This window comes from Leguminivora glycinivorella, chromosome 3 (genome assembly GCF_023078275.1).
Source record: "Leguminivora glycinivorella isolate SPB_JAAS2020 chromosome 3, LegGlyc_1.1, whole genome shotgun sequence".
Classification (NCBI taxonomy): Eukaryota; Metazoa; Arthropoda; class Insecta; order Lepidoptera; family Tortricidae; genus Leguminivora; species Leguminivora glycinivorella.
This window is the reverse complement of record NC_062973.1, coordinates 21941967-21951123: the sequence shown is the minus strand read 5'-3', so window position 1 is coordinate 21951123 and position 9157 is coordinate 21941967.

Sequence of the window (9157 nt, the reverse complement as noted above, 5' to 3'; positions counted from 1 at the left end):
CATTACCTGATTTCGACATGGAACTCGAATCAATGCTTGAAAATGACAAGTTCTACGGTTTGTTATTACTACGTATATTACCAACAAGAAAAAGATAACGTTTAACATACTAAAAATACTTAAACATTTACCTTACATAAGGTTCAAATAAAATATCGCAAATATTTACACGTGATATAAAATTCAAAAGCATAATAGGTACGAGAATTGATAACAAACGCCGCCGCTTATGACGAGCACTACTATGCTCATCGAATAACTGTAGAATATATAAACATGGCCGAAAAATATTACCAAATAGGGGTAAGCGTAATGTGACTCAGTCACTATCTGAGGGTCTATATTATGACTGACATTTTAGAATACGTTATATCTAAATATAAAAAAGAAGAAACTGATTGACTGACGTATCAACACACAGCCGAAACCGCTGGTCCTAGAGATTCCCAATTTGGCACGTAGGTTCCTTATAAAGTGTAGAAGAGAATTAAGACAGGATTTTTTAAAATTCACCTCCTAAGGGGATGAAATGGGGGTAAAAAGTTTGAATTATTTTAGTAAGCGGACGAAGCCGCGGGAAAAAGCTAGTTAGATATATAATACGTGTGCAATTCCAAGTAGATAGTATGGAGCAAGCGTTTTTCGTATGAAGCGTGACACGGGGAGGGGTAGGCACTTAGGCAGGTACCTATTACAACTAGAAATTCGGTCTGACGTAATTACTAAGGTGACATCACATTGCACAGTATGAAATCATAATAATTTATTTTCCAGAAAATTTAAATGTATCTACATTGCAATTTTTTATTTGTATCTACAAACATTGTACACTTTGAAGGCTGCTCTAACAAGCAAGAATTGCTTTTTACCCCAAAACAAAGGCATTGTCGTTCATATTTTTTCGCTTTCAAGAAACACGCATGAATTCTCTACTTTTGTCATGAACAGGGACTGAATAAATTTAATGAGGGTCTACACCTCCCTTTGTGCTCCATACATGTCAACCTGACTCGCGCGGTTAGTGTGTATTACTACAACAAACGAAACTTTAAGCTAAAATAAACTTGATTTTAATTTGACGCGCTCTGTTTAACGTTTGCTTAGTTCTTCGTATAATTTATGTGTTGTATTCTATTTAGTTTCGGGGTTAAGTATCATTATTTTAGATAAATATGAAAATGTTACTCTCTTGTTTCTGAGAATTCAGTCTCACCGGCCACGTATGTGGAGGATAAAATCTTCTTTAATATTTTTTTAGGATCGATCGTATCCGGAACACTACGCTGCTCTCTAAGACAAAAAATATCGATGTGGCTCGGAAAGCGGCCAAGCTAAAGTGGGACTGGGCCGGACACGTTTGCCGCATGCCGAGTGAGCTGTGGGCTAAGATCGCTACAGAGTGGCAACCCGGCCCAACCCGAGGATCTGGCAGACCCCACCGGCGGATGGCGGGACGACTTGGATAGCTTCCTTAATAATTAGCCCGAAACTGCCCAAGATCGGGAATATTGGAAAAAGAGGGGGAAGGCCTTTGCCCAGCAGTGGGATATAGCAGGCTCCCAATAATAATAATAATTTGTATTTGCATGGACGTCTGTCTTAATGTTATTGATAGTCATGATATTTTTACTACTCTAAAAAAAATATTTTAAAAGCTGCTTATGGCTTAGACTCTTCTACCTATACCTCTTTGGTAACTAGAATCGCAAGAACGTCGACCAAAATACACTCGTATAGGTCGCTTCTGAAATTAGGCACCATTTACACTCCGCGCGAACTGGCATACGATTTTAGAAAATAGACATGCCAATTGCCAAACAGGCGCATACAGTCGGTAACTAGGTGCCCACATTGAGGAGCAATGAACTCGATAATAACACGAGAAATCCAATCAAAACTCTGGAATCAGGATCGGTGAATGGGGCTAACATTCGTAGTTAATGCTTTGGTTTTACCCCTTTGATTCCGGGACCGGGAGCTAGCGTTGGTAGAAGTCGATTAGAGAAATCCATTTAGTGACCAATTTCAAGTCGTTTTTACGAAACATGAGTCCTTTATGGAATCTTTGAAGGGACTTAGGCCTTCAGATATAATAAATAATAATTTGACAAAAATAATGCTAATTTTATACAAATTAAAACGAAGAAAATAGTCTTTATTGATTGATGTGTACCTTTTGCCCGCGGCTTCGCTCGCGTTAATTTCGAAAATTTCAGAATGCTTCATAAAAAATTTTCACCCTCCGTTTTAAAAAAGTGGGGTGTTAGAAAGAGACCAAAGTAGCCTATGTCTCCGTCCCTCAAACTATCTCCACTTAAAAAATCACGTCAATTCGTCGCTCAGTTTTGCCGTGAAAGACGGAAAAACAAACAGACACACACACTTTCCCATTTATAATAGTATGAATTTAAGAGATAGGTCCACACATGTTTATACATAAGACTCGTGTTTCGCTGAGAACTCAAGTTTCCAACTTTTCACTTAAATTATTAGTTTGAAAAGCAATGTTTAGTCCCAAAGCAAAGGATTTAAAAAGAACTTGAGTCCTAACCTAACCGATACTAGTAACAAACCGTCCACATTCACTGTGAAGCTTAGCGCGTCAACAGTGCGTTATTTAATAGCAGCGAAATGATATTATTTAGCTGAAAGCTTGATCATGATTGGTGCCACAGTATCTTGTCGGGACAAATGTAGATAACACGTCTTTGTCTCATTGTGTTAATAATATACATATTGGACGGTTAGTCTGTGCCGCGACGAGATAATCTCGCGCCAATCATATCATATGTGTATGATCCCTGCAAGTTTATACGAACCTATCAAAGAGGATCGAGTATTATAGTTACTGTCGAAGTAAAATGTGTAATCACAGTGCGTTGACTGCCATCTCTTGACACAGGCTTAAAACTTTTGAACCTCAGTTTTGACAATTTGGCCCATATTCTTAGCTTGCTATGTGTTAAAATGTCAAATATTAATATACTTGTAATGCCATCTAGGCCACCGTACCTTTTTCTGTATGGTACTGAGGTACGTTTTTTTCTTTGACTTCATCTGTCTATACGGAGTTATATATGTATTTGATACGTATAAACACTAATCTCTACCGATATTGGTTCATTCAAATAATATAAATTTATTTAGAATTCCATTTTTGCCTGTACTTGCTTGCTTCATAATTTAAGAACGTAACCAAACCTGTATGAGCCATCATCATCATTATTATATCGAATGTTGCCTATAGCATAGGATCACACGGTACTTTGAAATATTTAGCCGAATTAATACATTATTCAGTGACTGACCAGACAGTCGTAGCTCGGATCATTAATATGTATCGAGACAGCGTCTGCAATGCAAGTGTTGAAGGTCTGGTTTAACCTTTAAACCTTTTTATAAGTATATAAATACATCTTTAGGATTTTATACATGAAAAAATATATGATGGTTGAAAAAGTTTCTCCAAGACAATAGTGAACCGTTGACATACAATTTATAAAATATTTTTTATTAAAGAAATCGTCGATTTCTGTAGGATGAATGAATCGAATAAATTTTTGTATTTGGAGACAAAAATTGATTGAATAACACAATATTAAATACATTCTAATTGACTTTCGTACTACCTATGTATAAATATAAATGACTATTATTTGCATTATTTAAAATAAATTTGACGTGTTGTAAAGGTGCGAACAAGGAAAACATATGCAAACTTTGGCACCGGCCAGCGACGATACATCACCAGAAATTGACAAACTCACTTCTGTGTAGCGATCAGTTATATCCCCGGCTCTAGTAACTGCAATTTTATTACAGTCAGTGTCAAAATGTAGGTACAATATCATCTAAAAATATCACAACAAAAAACCATGGCTGAACATCCTATGATGAGTAAAATTGCGAACAAGGTAAACATGCGCAAAATTCGGCACCGGCCAGCGACGATACACCAGAAATTGACAAACATACTTCTGTGTAGCGGTGAGTTATATTCCAGCTGGCTAGTAACTGCAGCTTGCAGTCGGTGTCAATAATGTATAATATAATCTGAAAATAATACAATAAAAAACCATTGTCGAACTTTATTATGGCGAGTAAAAGTGCGAACAAGGTAAACATGCGCAAACTTTGGCACCGGCCAGCGATACATCACCAGACATTGACAAACACTGCGCGCTGTGACGAGTTATTCTCTCTCACCAGCAACTACAAGCTTACAAGTATTTAGTATCTAAAACTTGCAATGAAATATATTAAACTCGAAAAATACACAAGAAAATTGTTTCAAATATTGTGACGATTAAAATTGCGAACAAGGTAAACATGCGCAAACATTGGCACCGGCCAGCGATACATCACCAGACATTGACAAACACTGCGCGTTGTCGCGGATGCCTGTCGGCGCTTCCGTGTTGCGATGAGTAATATCCCCGCTCACTAGCGAGCTGCAGCTTGCATTCAGTGGCGTAAAATTATTTGGTTGTGAAATTCAAAATAAATTAATAGTACAATTCGAAAAAAAAATAGCACTTACATAGTAAGTTCATTGTATTTGGAAACTTCAGGTGTTAGGCCTTCTCAGTTACTAGTTGACCTGACACAGAAGTGACGCGACAGTATCGACTAATCTGCTATCGATGTCACGTGTCTTTTTGATGTTATAGATAGTTTTCACATTATGTAGGTACGTCTAAGAAGATAGTAGCTGCCGGTCCGGTAGATGGCGGTCAGATTCGTTTTAACTTTTAACAGAGTGAAAAACCTGAATAAAGTTGAGTCATGGTAACTCTATGCTTAATTTTACAATATCAAAATAGAAAGCTTCATATGCAGGCACATAAGCGTAGAATTGTTATAATGTAAGGTTTATCACACTTTTCAAAGTGAGATAGTAAACGTTATACAAAGCCCATCGTACTTTGCCGAGTCAAAATCGCTACAGCGTTAGTTTGGTATACCGTCCTTCGTATCATACTGTTATTGGATTTTCTGTTCCTGAATAAGCCAGAACACTCCAGTTGGTTCGAATTATGGCCGGCCGTCCATACGCCTTAGCCATTTGCCGCATAAATGGCTATAAGCGGTTCTATGATCGAACTTCGCTCGTATTTCTTCTCTTGGGCAATTCCACTTTTTGAACGACCCTTGTTACTTGGAAAATTCATTTTGAAACAATTTTCGGCAGTGAAACTCTTAATTTTTCCTCTTAGGAATGGACAAGTTTATGTTCGTAGATAGCGAAATTACGAGGGACGAGTCGGCCGTTAGGGAATTCGCATGATTAGGTGTTTTACAGCGCAGAGGATAAACTTGTTATAAGTAAACTCGTAAATAACTAATGTTCTCTTAGTAAATAGAATAATGTATTTTGATCATAATGATTTTCGTGAACAATATAATATAAATTTGAGCTCTAGACGGGCGATCCTCTTAACGGTGGCGAATACCCATAGGACACAAAAAATATAATTAATAGATTTTTCTCTTTGAGAACTTTTTCTTAAAATTGATGTAAAAAATTTGTTCAAAAACTCTGTCCACAATGCAAAACACACTCACGTTAAACGCTCGTTGACAGTTGACATTGACTGTCATCGCCACCATGTTTTACAGTACGTTGATAATGGGAATTAAAAAAAAAAGAATTATGGTATGAAAATAAGGAACACTAACGAATATTATATCTGGTTTAATTATCGCCCGTATTTTAAGTAGACGCCCGTGTGTAGATACGTAGCATACGTCACTTTACCTTTTCAGTCACCTTTCGGGTGCAAATTGGTAACAGGTATTTTTCCTACGTGACGAACGCACTAGTTGCAAGCGCCAGGCAACATAAGCGACCTTTCCGAATTGACGATCCTAATTTAATTCGACGGGTTGGATGAGTCGAAAATCCGATCAATTCGCCCTTTGCCTTCGTGGGACGGTTTTAAAGTGAATTTATACTGCTGAGTAGGTATATAAAATTATATTTTTTTTAATCGCTTGTGGTAAACGAAAAATGTATGAAGACCGGTGAAATATATATTTTTTTAAATAATAAATCTAATAAAGCTGATTTTAAAATGGTAAAATTTTTACAAGATACCTAAGATATAAGTAAAATGAGATTAGAGGTTTCTTTGAAAACGAAAGAAGATAAAATTGCCAATCTGCCGGCGTATCATGCTGCCAATTTTATCACTTATCCACGTGGATAAGACATCTGTCACTCTCACACTGACATACTTGCTAAAGCGTGACGGATGCTTTATCCACGTGGATAAGTGATAAAATTGGAAGCATGATACGCCGGCTGCAGGCGTAGCACACTAGTTCGATAAACTTTATCGCATCGGTGCGTCCCCACGGCAAAAGGATGGTCTAACGATAATATATCGTTTATCACGCGACCGTGCTTGCCTGCCCAGTGTTGCAGATGGACGGCGACAAAATCACTTACCACTATCCTTACCAGTCTACCATAAGAACAGCGACTAATTACAAAAAGGTATTTTTATTTTACATGAACATAATATTTACATAATTATATAAGAAACTAAGACTAAACTTAAAAGCTAGCTAGTGTCTAAAATAGGACCTTGAGGCATTGTACCAAATACCTTTTTGTACCGTCTTGCGCAGAAACTCTAGGTCCATGGGGTCCAAACGCGAACAAGTTGTTCACAGAAATCGCGAAGCGTCTGGTTAAGGTAACTGGTGACCGAAGAGCTGGCGACTTCCTCGCACAACGTATCAGCATTGCGATGCTACAAAATTATGATGTATCATTTTACATTTACGGATAAATTATATAAAGTCATATGATTTCAAGATTTTTCGTTAAATAAATATGAGAGCAAATCTTTTTAGGGCAGAGAGACTTACGCGACCCTAATTAGGGTTTCAAAATTGGGCCCTATCCCTTTTAATCACGAATATCATCACCAATTTACATGATCCTAATTGAGATGAGGTTATATTAAAATACTAACTTTTTCCCGCGGCTTCTTCGCGTTAGAAATAGACAAAAAGTAGCCTATGTCACTCTCAGCCCCTTAAACTATCTCCACTTAAAAAATCACAATTCGTCGCTTCGTTTTGAGGTGAAAGACGGACAAACAAACAGACACACACACTTTCCCATTTATAATATAAGTATATGGATATGGAAGTATGGGTTTGTCATTGCTCGTAGTCTGTTTTGATATTAGGTAGGTAGGTAGTCACTCGATACATTTTCATTTCTACTATGCCATAGTTTTAACTTTTTTTTTAAGTATAAAAACCAAAGTCTCTTAACAAAAAAATCACAGTTAAATTTTTTTTGGCAATTTATGGTAGGTATTAAGCTATTCATATTTTCACAAATTATTTTACGCTCATAAAATTGTCTATGCATTGGTAAACAATCGAGTACCTACTCGTTCTATGTTCTTATAACGTTCTATGTTCTTATACCTATTCGTTCTATGTTCTTATAACGACACGGAAAAGGTAAAGTTGATGTTTGTCGCAGTTTGTCAAAGAATATTGGAATAACAAGTTCTGGAGACGTGCGCGAAAGTTGCATCTACGAATATTTCAAAGCACTTTTAAAAGTTTGAATCGGAGCATGCAATTTTCGCTATACTTTAGCCCAATTTATGATCATTCTAACACGCTCGAGTTTGGATGGACTGTCATTGGCCAATTAAGGCAACAAAAAGGTGAAGAATTGACTTTTTCTTCCATGAAAGACATTAATTGTATTCATATAAAACGACGAACTTGTTTCCCACGAATACCCAGTACAACTAACATGATAGAAATAGGAACTTAAAATTGTAAAACTTTGGTATTTGTAGCATAGTTCGGCCAATGGTAGTACTTATTGTACACAGACTAACTGAAATAGCGCGACAAGTTCGTCACTTTCCGTAAAAATATGAAGGAAAAACGTTTCGTACTAAATCTGTATGTACCTAAAAATGTTCCCTAGGTAAATAATGATTGGTAATGTGCCTGAGATCGTATGTTAATAGACCTTCAACATTTTTACTGTTTTGTTATAAAACCTAAGTACCTACCTGTTTTTTTCTGATGTTACCTACGGTTTAATTTGTTTCGTTTACTACAATACATACCCCCAATGTTCCTTAATAAAACCTTGACGTTTAACCAAACTACTTATGCTTCTAATTTATTCTTGGGTGTGGGTAAAGCATCACAGGGTTGTGATATGGATCTAGCGTAAAGCCTTTTAATGAATAGAGTGAAGTCAGAATATGTACAAATTGTCTAATAAGCTCGCCCTGGCCGGCCCATTACGTTTCGCAAATAGACCATTAGGTCCCAGCCCCTTTGCTATTTCAAAAGGATGAAGGGTTAATTTACGAGCTCAAAATTTAAATCTACGAGCAACTTGTTTAATAGCAGATTTCAGGGTTAACTGTGTTGTTAAGCCATATTATTATGAAGCACCCTTCTGCGATTATAGTGGCGGCGAAACGCTGAAAGTAACAGTGCACTGCAGTTACTTCGCTTGGAAAATGTTAATTAAATACAGTGTGCATTTAAAATGTACGATCCAATACGCTACAAAGCGTAGGTAAGCTGGGGTATGAATCAATAAACAAAGTAGAGGAAAGCGCTTTAGAACCTCTATTAAAGTGGAAACAACGGGGCCGTGGTTTGGCCGGGCGAGTTTGCGCTCCCTCGCGTCAGTTGTCCACAATTAATAATAGAGGTCTGCAAGTGGAACGGCACATGTTGTTGCATGGTCTCCGCTGCATGCTGAATACAGATGAGGTTATTTATGTAAATTCGCGGAGCGGAGGATGACGGCCGGCCGGCAATCCCGGGCGTCGTTAGTGATTGATGCCGCCGTTGACATTCCGCTTTGCAGACGATACTGAATCTTGACGTCGTTTGGCCCAATATGGGATATAAACGTGTCGGCCGTAGAGGATCTACGTACAAATAGGACGGTTTCCAACAGAAATGAATGGTTTCACATCAATTTCGGATTGTATAAAATTAAGGTTTGGGCTCTAGGACTTATGGTGGACTAATAATATATTTTTCACCACACCAACTGTTAAAGATCAATTTTGCTATTCGAAAACGGATAGCAAAATTGCATTTTATCCATAAGAGTGCAAAGTAATTTCATACAAATTTTAACTTG